Below are 12043 nucleotides of genomic sequence, written 5' to 3' on the forward strand. Positions count from 1 at the left end.
TCACAAGGACAGTGCAGTGAAACCTGAGCAAGGACAGTGCAGTGTGACCTGAGCAAGGACAGTACAGTGTGACCTGAGCACGGAGAGTGGAGTTTGATCTGAGCAAGGGCAGTGCAGTGTGATCTGAGCAAGGACAGTGCAGAGTGACATGAGCAAGGGCAGTGTAGTGTGATCTGATCAAAGACAGTGTGGTGTGAGCTGAGCAAGAACAGCACAGTGTGACTTGAGCAAGGATAATGCAGTGTGACTTGAGCACTGACAATTCACTATGATCTGAGCAAATACAGTTCAGTGCGACCTGAGCATGGATTATGCAGTGTGTGCTGAGCAAAGACAATGCAGTGTGACCTGAGCAAGGGTACGGCAGTGTGACCTGAGCAAGGGTACGGCGGTGTGACCTGAGCAAGGGTACGGCAGTGTGACCTGAGCAAGGGTACGGCAGTGTGACCTGAGCAAGGGAACGGCGGTGTGACCTGAGCAAGGGTACGGCAGTGAGACCTGAGCAAGGGTACGGCAGTGTGACCTGAGCAAGGGTACGGCAGTGTGACCTGAGCAAGGGTACGGCAGTGAGACCTGAGCAAGGGTACGGTGGTGTGACCTGAGCAAGGGAACGGCGGTGTGACCTGAGCAAGGGAACGGCGGTGTGACCTGAGCAAGGGAACAGCAGTGAGACCTGAGCAAGGGTACGGCAGTGTGACCTGAGCAAGGGAACGGCAGTGAGACCTGAGCAAGGGTACGGCGGTGTGACCTGAGCAAGGGAACGGCAGTGTGACCTGAGCAAGGGAACGGCAGTGAGACCTGAGCAAGGGTACGGCGGTGTGACCTGAGCAAGGGAACGGCAGTGTGACCTGAGCAAGGGTACGGCAGTGTGACCTGAGCAAGGGTACGGCGGTGTGACCTGAGCACAGACAATGCAGTGTGCCCTGAACAAGGATCCTGGTGCTGCTGGGATCTTTAGAAATCCTGACCTGGCAAGATTTAACTCCATTCTTGGAGGAAGTGAAGGAAAAGAGGCACAGACAATTAAAGTGGTTTGTGATGAAAACATCAGATGTACTATGGAATCAAATTATAGCATTGAAACAGGTCATTCATCCTGTCATATCCACACCATCTCAGAAACTATTACCTACTTGCAGCCCTTTGTTCGTAGCCCTGTTAGTCTGTGCACTTCAAATATGATTTGAAGTAGTCATAGAGATCCAAAACAGAGAAACTCTCCTCAGTCCATCAAGGTTAGGTGAGTGTAGATTTAGAGTGGTTATTTTGTCAGTGCAAACTGAATGGTGCAAATGGCCTCTCTAATCCTGTATGATCTATGTTTTCCAGCTACCTCGCCATTTCACAACAGAAACGAATGGAAGAGGTAAAGCTACACAGTTAGCTTTCCAACCCTACAACAAGCCCACCAAGATGGGTGATCAACACCCAAAATGCCTGTCCATGTCATCCATTTGAAAACAGAGCATGTGGAGTTGGCTGAACATACATTTCTAGGATTCTAAGTCAGTTTCTGTTTGACCTCCAGACAGAAAGAGGGAGAACCTGCTTTCAGGTTGAACTAGCAGCTTTCTTCTAACCCTCCTTCTCTATCTCCAAGTTGCTGACTGGAAAAAGATCAACAAGTAGGAAAGAGACTAGGCCCTGCCTGCTGAGGAAACTGCTATTGGACACTGGTCTCTTTAATTGGCAGGAATTGGTTTTGTAATACCTGTGGATTTGCAAAAACCTTCAACTGACAACCTATTTCCTATTCTGCTGTCTCTAATTTTCTGAGTACTCATGTGTGTATGAAATACTGAAGCAATTTCCCCACATTTGGAATGCTTTCTTAATGAATCTTATCTTTAATTTCATCTTAAAGGGTTTTGCTGTGGAGAAATTGGAATCCAAAAACCAAGGTTTGGGGAACACACTTTAGCCGATCTCAGCAAGAACAGAAATAAAGAGCAAAAGGAAGAAGTCAAACAATATCTCCCTGTTTCAGGCTTGGAAAAGAAATCATGATTTAATTTCATCCCATTCCCCCTTTGTCTGTGACACCTTTACAAAAGATTCACTCAGATTGTCAGACATGGTCTTTCCTGAAGCGATCTCCATGCTTCCTTCATTAACCTGTCTTTCCAAATGACAATTTATCCTGTTCATCAGAATTTGTTCCACTCATTTGCTCACTGTTAAACTTCTGACTGCCAAGTGAAGAACCATTTATTAATATGTTTTCATGCTCTTTCTTTGCTTTGCCTTTGTAATTTTGTTCTTCGTTTGTCACACTCTTCTCGGCTCTCTGCAGTATTGTCCCTCATTGTCTGAATCAAGCTTCCTCTGTTTAATTGCCTTATCATGCAATTTAACATTCTGGGGGGTTGGTGATTTAAGCTCCCACTCTGTTTTTTTCCTTCGTTGGATGCCTCCCGGCATCCTTTCCATCTCCTTCTTGAATACCTCCCGGTGCTTTCCCTCTTAGTAACTGGTTCCAGCCCACTTTTGCAAAGCCACAGCTCAGCTAGAATAATTGGTCTTTCCCGAGTTTATCATTTTTTACTTTTGGTCTGTCATTCTCCTTTACCAAAACTAAGCTAAATCTAATTGAAGTTGTTAGAAATATTCCCACAAGGGGATTTAGACACTGCTGGACATTCCCTTCAGCATCAGTCAGCCTTCCCTCACAGCCCCATTTGGCTACCATCACATCCCTCCTATAGGTCTCTGACAGTGGCGAGACAAGGGATTAGATTAGATTAGATTCCATACAGTGGGGAAACAGGCCCTTCGGCCCAACCAGTCCCCAATGACGAGTAACCCACCCAGACCCATCAGGAGGGCATCAGGCCATAACTCCCCACCAACATTTGTCTAATGCCAGAAATTCTGCTGGAACTGCTGTTGGGACTGTAGCTGTGACAGAGCAGGGAATATCAGTGGAAAATTGCTGGAATTGTATCTGTGACAGTGTGGGGAATGTCCCTGGAACATTGCTAGAACATGGACTGTATTCCAGACTGTGACTGGAATACTCCTGCTGGAGCTATAGCAAGGGCTATTATTGGAACTTTGTTGATGTTCTGTTAGAACTCTTTATGTGACTGCAGCTGAGAACCTCCTCAAATCTTTGCTGCATTTGAACTAGAATCCTTGCTGGAACTATTGCTAATATTCCACCAGGATTTGCTCTAATTGTCACCCGCGATCCTTCACTGGATCTGTGTTGGGACTCTAAGTTTGTGAGAAGATTTGTAGCTCGGGTGCTTGTTGTTGTGGTTCTGTTCGCTGAGCTGGGAGTTTTTCTTGCAAACGTTTCGCCCCCTTTCTAGGTGACATCTTCAGTGCTTGTGAGCCTCCTGTGAAGCGCTTCTGTGCTGATTCATCCGGCATTTATACTGGTTTGAATCTGCCGCTTCAGGTTGTCAGTAACCGGAAGCGGCAGATTCAAACCAGTATAAATGCCAGAGGAATCAGCACAGAAGCGCTTCACAGGAGGCTCACAAGCACTGAAGATGTCACCTAGAAAGGGGACGAAATGTTTGCAAGAAAAACTCCCAGTGTTGGGACTCTCCCTGATGTTATGTTAGTACTTACTGTCACTTAGGCTGTGCTAAATTTAGAACTCTTGTTCAGGCTGTTCTGAAGCTTTGATCAAGTGAGGACTGCAGATGGAAGAGATCAAAGTTGAGAGTGTGGTGCTGGAAAAGTACAGCAGGTCAGGCAGCATCTGAGGAGCAGGACAATCGAAGTTTCAGGCATAAGCCTCTAAGTGGCCCCCAGATAACACTAACCACAAACATGTAGTCATTGCTATTACTGAGGGAGGTGAACTCCCAACTCGTGCTGAAACAGATAGCAACTCTGAACGTGTGCTGTATGTGAAATAGCTGAGGAAATAAAGGTGCGCAGATAGTCAGTTTTAATGAAACTCTCAAACCACTCCAAATATGCAATGAATGTTGATGCATGCCAAAAGATTCAAAAGTAATTACCAAATAAACCTGATAATGTTGGGTATGTACAATCTCTTACGTAAGAAACCAGACATGTCATAGCACTTCCTCAAAGTACTGTGGTTTTCATTTTAAGAACAATCTCTGTGGTAATCTCCATATTAAATTTTGACTCTTTCCTGGTAAGAAACATTATGTACCAGAACACTGTGCTACCACTTCCAAGTTTAGATTACTTCCCAGAATTAAAAATAGTTCAGCTGTTTGACAGTATAGACAAAAGCAGGAGGAGCGAGAAAGGATATATAATCTCCAAGCCTCCTGCTCCCATGACAAGCAAGAGTTTCTGTATCTGTTCCACTGACAGTAAACACATCTCCCTTAGAAATGAGGAAACAGATACAAACAAGGAGAGGATAAATCACTTTTTGCTGAATCAATGTCATGTGAACTTTATTCTCCTTCCAAGAGTATCTTAAAAGTGAAATCATTATTAATTGCCAATATGGTCCTGAAAGGTTGATATTATGTAGCATGGTTTGCAACTTCATGCTGCTCCTAGATGCTAACGCAGCCAATTAAATATTTTCAAAGTGTTGTCAATTCTGTACTTCCAGACAGCAAGGCTGCAAAATCAGCAGAGAAATAAATGATCCAATAATCTGTAATTTTGGACATAAGCCCTTCTTCAGAAACATTCCTGAAGAAGGGTTTATGCCCGAAACGTCGATTCTCCTGTTCCTTTGATGCTGCCTGACCAGCTGCGCTTTTCCAGCAACACATTTTTAAGCTCTGATCTCCAGCATCTGTAGTCCTCACTTTCTCCCTGTTTGATCATATTTGTCCAACATCATGATCAAAACATAAAATGCACACTGTGTCTTAGAATTCCCACAGTGTGGGAATAGGCCATTTGATCCATTAAGTCTACACCGACCCTCCAAAAAGAATCTCACCCAGGTCCACTCCCCTACCCTATCCTTGTAACCCTGCATTTCCCCTGGCTAATCCACCTAGCCCGCACATCCCTGGACACTATGGACAATTTACCATGGCCAATCCACCTAACGTGCACATCTTTGGACTGTGGGAGGAAACTGGAGCACCAGGAGGAAGCTCACGCAGACACAGGGAGAATGTGCAAACTCCACACAGACAGTCATCCAAGGCTGGAATCGAACCCCGGTCCCTGGCGCTGTGAGGCAGCAGTGCTAGCCACTGTATCAGTGCCACTCCAGGTAAGTTCTGTTTATGAGCACCTCTTTTCTCAGGATAATTACGCCTCATGGAGAGACGAGAGACAGTATGATTCCCCTGAGTGTGGAGATTTGGTCCAAAGATTCTTTGCCAGAAAGGATGATGAAAGCAGATTCAGTCTTGACTTTCAAAAGGGAATTATTTAAATAATTGTAATGGAAAAACCATTGTCTGTCTATGGGGAAAAAGCACAGAAGTGTGACTGGTGATAATGCTACAAAGATCTGGCACAAATACATTGGTCCAATTGGCCTCGTTTTGCAATATCAGGTTAACAAACACAGAGAATTGAATGATTCATTCATCATGAGGGCATCACTGGAAAAACCAGCTTTTACTGCCCATCCCTAATTGCCCAGAGGGCAAGTTAAAGGTCAACCTCATTGCTGTGGGTGTGGAGTCACATGTAGGCCAAACCAGGTAGGGATGGCAGTTTCCTTCCCTAAAGTACATGAGTGAACCAGATGGATTTTTCCTGATAATCAACAATGGATTCATGGTCATCAGGAGACTTTTAATTCCAGATATTATTGAATCCATATTCCACCATCTGCTGTGGTAGTGCAGTGACCCAGAACATTAACTGGGTCTCTGCATTAACAGTCCAGTAGTAATGCCACTAGGCAGTTGCCTCCCCTAAGGATCCAAGAGAAACTCAACAGGTCTGGCAGCATCTTTGCAGAGAGAAGCACAGTCAGTGTTTTGAGTACTGCACGACTCTTCTTCACAATGTAAGGCTCTCTGCTTGCTTTATTTAGGCCTGGGTGGTTCCAGGAGTGAAGGAATGAAAGATGGAGTGAAAATTGCCATCTGGAATCCTGCACTATTGCACCCTGCAGCAGGGCAACCTGTCCATGTGAGGCAAGTAGGCATCCAGATGGTTAAGAGATTATAATAGGGGCAGGTTTTCAGCCTGACCCAGATGCCTAGAATTGGAATCAGAATTTATTGTCATAGTATTTTAACAGTAAAATTACAATGAAAAGTGTTCTAAGTCACCCCACCATGGCACCTATAATGACAGGAGTCATGATAAAATCACAAATTACAAAATTAGTTAAAATTAAGTAAATATAAGACAAAGTTCAACAAAGTCCACTTAAAGGCTCCTGGTCTCGAAAAAAGCAGGTCCACGATGAGAACGAAATGACAGGACACAAACTGAAACTCTGGGACGCCACATCACTGGGTCGAAAGCCTCCGAAGAAATACTACCGCCAAGAACGCAAGTCAAAAAAAACCACTGGGCCATCAGGTCGCTGGGCCACCACCCATGGACAAAACAATGAATGCGGATGCTGGAAACCAGAGTCTAGATTAGAGTGGAAAAGCACAGCAGTTCAGGCAGCATCCGAGGAGCAGTAAAATCGACGTTTCGGGCAAAATCCCTTCATCAGGAATACAGGCAGAGAGCCTGAAGGGTGGAGAGATAAATGAGAGGAGGGTGGGGGTGGGGGAAAAGTAGCAAAGGGTACAATAGGTGAATGGGGGTGGGGATGAAGGTGATAGGTCAGGGATGAGGGTGGAGTGAATAGGTGGAAAAGAAAATAGGCAGGTAGGACAAGTCATGGGGACAGTGCTGAGCTGAAAGTTTGGAACTGGGGTGAGATGGGGGGAAGGGAAAATGAGGAAACTGTTGAAGTCCACATTGATGCCCTGGGGTTGAAGTGTTCCGAGGTGGAAGATGAGATGTTCTTCCTCCAGGCGTCTGGACAAAACGAAATGGTGAGACATCAGAAATCCAAGCCAGAAGCACTCAGTGAAGATCTAGATTCAAGCTGGACGGCCACCAACATCACAAACTGGGACAACCACTCCAACAGAGACCTCACCACAGGCTGAGACCAATACGTCGAGAAAGACCACCAGAAGCAACAGCCACTCGGGAGAAACTCACGGCCGAAGCCTTCAAAATGAAGGCAAGTGAATTTGAAATTATCTATAGTATAGTATATATACTAACTGAAATACCTTAAAAACGGGAAATAAAGGGAAAGGAAATAGTAGATAAGCAATGTGCTCCTGAGCTGAGAAGCCCACACTATATGCTGCTACTCTGCTGCTGCCATTTTAGGTAGGTGTAGCAGCTGTGGCAGGCCATCCCATGGAGGGGTTCCTTCTCTCATGCTGTGGTCAAGCTGAGAAACCCATTTTTCTTGTGAGTGTTTAAAGGAATTGGAGCAAGTGCCTCTGCTTTGGAGTCCCCAGTCTTTCTCACTTCCTGGCTGCTGACCCCTTTAAGTTGGAAGACCTCTGACCAGCTGCCCAACTTCACAAGCTCACTGGTCTTCTTCAATGGAATGGTAGCTCCAACCTCTGGCTGTTATGGGAAATGACAATGAGTGAATGAGAACCAGGTCTGTGATTCAGGTTATTCAAGGATTTGAGTGTGGAGTCATAGAGATCCACAGCACAGAGAAAAGCTTTTCGGTCATCACATTGGTGCTAGTCAAAACCAACCACCTAATTATTCCAATCCCATTTTGCAGCATTTGACACCTTGACACTGCAAGTGCATATTATTCATTATTTGTTACCTCTCAGTTAAGGTTGAACTGGAATGTTCGGGTGAGTATTAGGACTGGCCTGTTGTACTGTGACACATTCCTTTTCAATCTATGATAATGGCCATTTAACACCAGTGTGTATTTCTATTTCATGACATCTAAGAAGAAATACATCCCCAAAGCCACAGGATAGTACAGAACAGGCAGCACATTTAGTCGAGAGCTTACAGCACATACACAAAAGTTCCAAGAATTAATGTTTAGCCAAATACCCTCAGCACTGGAGCACAATGTTTGAAATCTATATGGGAAAGGATTGATCTGCAGCTGCTGAGCATCACCAGCTCAGGAATTGTAGTTACTGCTGAAATTTAAGACAAATGAAACAAGGTTTCGAGCATATGCTATTTGTTAGCCCTGTGTTTTTTCATCTGTAATCAATCGTAGCTTATGAACTTGCTGTGATTATTTTCTATAAATTGAACAGAGATCTAGGTTATGTCTTCCATTGTCTGACAGAATTAGATAATACAGGTCATTTACTAAATTGAGCTGTTTCCATGAACCGCATGGTGTATGTCACAAGTACAAATCCATCAAAGGAGAGCCATTGAGAAACAGTAATCTTACAGCTGAAGGATTCTCCTGTCTTGAGAAAGGGCTGTTTTCCAAACACATAACTTCACCATTCCCCTGTGCTGTTTTACAAAGTAACAGCAATATCTTTCATTGCTCATACATCCTACATCTTTTCACTGGGGTCTTTGGGGGTGCATTTCATAAACATTCAACCAGATCCCAGAATTAAAGTGGAAAATGTTCCACAATCAATCACAGTGGAGTTCAGAACATGCCACAAAGCATGGAATACAGATATTTGGAAGCATCTATACTTCAGCAAGCATCAGAATCTCTCTGACTCAATCACCGTACACACATCAGAAACAAAGTTTGCCCAACGTGAAGTAAAACAGTGAGGATCTGGACCCTAAAGAGTAAAGCAGTGAATTGCAGGATCCTAAAGAGTTAAGCATCTGTTGCATTGGTGAACAATAGGAGAAATGGTGCATCTCCTTAACAAAGTGAAACTATTACAGTGAAAATGGTCAAAGAAGGCTGAATGAATTCAATGTCCAATCAGTTACAGAAAGAGAAATAAATAGAGGGAAGAAAATTAGGAGAAATAAGAGATATAAGTGGATTATCAGTGAACCAAACTAATGTGAGTATCACTGACTAAGCCATCCCTAAGTGTCCATCCCTAATTATCCTACAGAAGGTGATAGTGAGCTGCCTTCTTGAACCACTACTATTCAAGTGATGAATGTACATCCATAGTGCCGTACTGAAGACAATTCAGAACTTGAAGTACTGAGACTCAACACTCATAATAAAAACAGAACATACTGGAATACTCAGCAGATCAGGCAGCATCTGTGGATTGGGATCAACGGGCTGAAATATTAGCTTTATTTGTCTCTCCACAAATACTGCCAGACCACGTCGAGTATCTCCAGAAATTTCTAATTTTATTTCAAGTTCCAATGTCTCAATAATTTGCTTTTCCATGTAATCATTCATTTTCTTGGCAAGTGAAGTCAAATTCCAGTCACCACAAGCATCAGCACATTGTTAAAAGAGTACAGAACTTATTAATTATTAGACTCAAATCTTCGTGGTGAGTTTAATGAGCAATTGATGTGAAAATGCAACAACCTCTCTCTAAATCACAAATGACACTAGTTTTTGAGGCCAATGGAACAACACAAATCATCCAGCAACATATAGCAATTTAGTGTTCCTGGGCTATCCCCTTTACACTGCAGATTGCTGACCAACTTACACATTTATAACAGTGTGCATTGTACAGACAGTATTATTTATTCAGAAGAATCTAGCATGAAGCAGTAACGCACCAAAATTCCAGCAAACATTTCATATCGGGTTCTCTGTTGGCCTTTGAGGAACACAACTTGTGATCCTCCAGCTGTACATTAATATTATCACAGTAACAATGGGTTGATTTTAATTCTGAATTAATAGATGGGTTTATAAAATCTTAAGTCGAATCAGACAGAATCAGTTTCATAAAAGGGAAATTGTCGCTGACTAATTTATTAGGGTTTTTTGAGGAAGTTTCAAACAGAGTGATAAAGGGGAACTAGATGTATTGTAGTCTGGCTTCCAGGATGTGTTTGACAAGGCAGCTCACAATGGTTAAGTCACAGTGTTAAGTCAGCATAGTGTTGAAGGTAGTGAATTGGTATTGACAGAGAATTGGCTCATGGGCAAGAAACAGTGAGTGGAGATAAGGGTTTTGTTTTCAGGTTGGTGATCTGTGATTATTGGGTCCACAGGTGTCAGTACTGGGACTGCAACTATTCACAATGTATATTAATGACTTAGAGGGAGAAAGCAAATATACTGCACTGCTGATGATTGCAGACAAGATATAAATAGGTGGAAAATGTTGCGAGAAGAATACAAACAGGTTATAGAGAGATAATAGGTAAGTAAGTGGGCATAAAGTTTGTAAATGGAGTAAAATGAGAAAATGTGAGATTGTCCATTTTAGAAGGAAGAACAAAAGAACACAGTATTATTTAAGTGGAAAAAAACTGCAGAAAGCTACAACACAAAGGGACATGAAACACAGAAAGCTAGCACACAGGAGCAGCATGTGTGGCCCTATTGAAATGTTGGGGTAAAAAATGAGGTCTGCAGATGCTGGAGATCAGAGCTGAAAATGTGTTGCTGGTTAAAGCACAGCAGGTTAGGCAGCATCCAAGGAATAGGAAATTCGGCGTTTCCTGATGAAGGGCTTATGCCCGAAATGCCGAATTTCCTATTCCTTGGATGCTGCCTAACCTGCTGTGCTTTAACCAGCAACACATTTTCAACTATTGAAATGTTGGCCCTTAATTTCTAAAGGACTGGAATATAAACATACGCAATTCTTACTGCAACCATACAGGGTGCTGGTGAGTCCACATATGAAGTACAGTGAGCAGTTTTGGTTCCCTTATTTAATGGAAGATATTATTTCACTGGAGGCAGTTCAGAGAGTTTTTCCTCAGATGATCCTCAATACGGTGGGATTGTCTTATGAGTAAAGGGTAAACAGTTTAGGATTCTACTCACTGGAGTTTAAAAGAATGAGAGGTGATCTCATTGAAACATATTAGTTTCTAAAGGGGTTTCACAGGATAAATGCTGAGAAAGTGGTTCTACTTGGGAAGAATATAGGACCAGAGGCAATAGTCTTAGAATGAAGGGGTGTCAATTTAAAACTGAGATGAGGAGAATTTTTTTCTCTCAGTGGGTTGTAAGTCTTTGGAACTCCTTACCACAGGCAGTCATAGGGGCAGAGTCATTGTGTATATTTAAGGCTGAAATAAGTATATTCTTGATCAGCAGGGAAAAGGCTATAGGGAAAATGCAAGCAAGTGGACGTGGGGAACGTAGAATCAGCCATGATTCTATGGAATGGTGAAGCAGGCCCAAGGGGCTGAATGGCCTACTCCTGTTCTAATTTCTTCTGGTCTTATGGATCTGGAAGCACTACTGACAAAAAGGAAGTTAAAATATGAGGTGCACATAAGGCAGACAGTGAGTAAAGGAAGAGCTGGAGGGAGAAGGTTGTCAGCACGTTGAGTAAGAATGTGACAACTTGTTGGTGATTAATTAGGCTGGGAGAGTTGTTTGGTAAAGTTGGTTATTTTGGTTTATTTGTCACCATGAAGATCATAACACCCAACTCCTCATCACCTATTTGGGCTGTGAATGCAGTATTCGGCCACTAATAGGTTTCTCCCTGTAAATTGCAGAGGATGTCCGGCACAGACACAGATGAGGTCAGTCCCTGGAAATAAACATTACAAGTCTGACAGTGAGATGAACATCCGGCCCACCATCTCAAAAGAGCTCCAGTAGCTGCATGGTATGTGGGGATATCCTGAAATAATGAACAGTGATATGATGATGCTGTGGAGAAGTGATAAGTTCTTTGCCTGCTTTAGTAGAATGCTGTCATTACAACATAGTAGGTGGCCATTCAGTCCATCAAATCCCTGCTGGCTCATTGCAAGGCAACTGGCAATCAGTCCCATATCGTTCCCTGCTAACATAATTCACAATTCTAATATGCTTTGGGTTAACAACAAAATTCCAGCCTCCCTTCTTACTGCCAAATCTGTAATTTTAATGTTTTACCATAATGAACAATTTTCCCGGAACAATTCTGTTGAATGAGTCACGCTGAAGTCTGCTTTATCCAACAGAAAATGAAGCATGGCACATCAAAAAAATCTCTCTAAGCTTTCTTATTGATTTTAATTCATG

This window comes from Hemiscyllium ocellatum, chromosome 26, assembly GCF_020745735.1.
Source record: "Hemiscyllium ocellatum isolate sHemOce1 chromosome 26, sHemOce1.pat.X.cur, whole genome shotgun sequence".
NCBI classification, from domain to species: Eukaryota; Metazoa; Chordata; class Chondrichthyes; order Orectolobiformes; family Hemiscylliidae; genus Hemiscyllium; species Hemiscyllium ocellatum.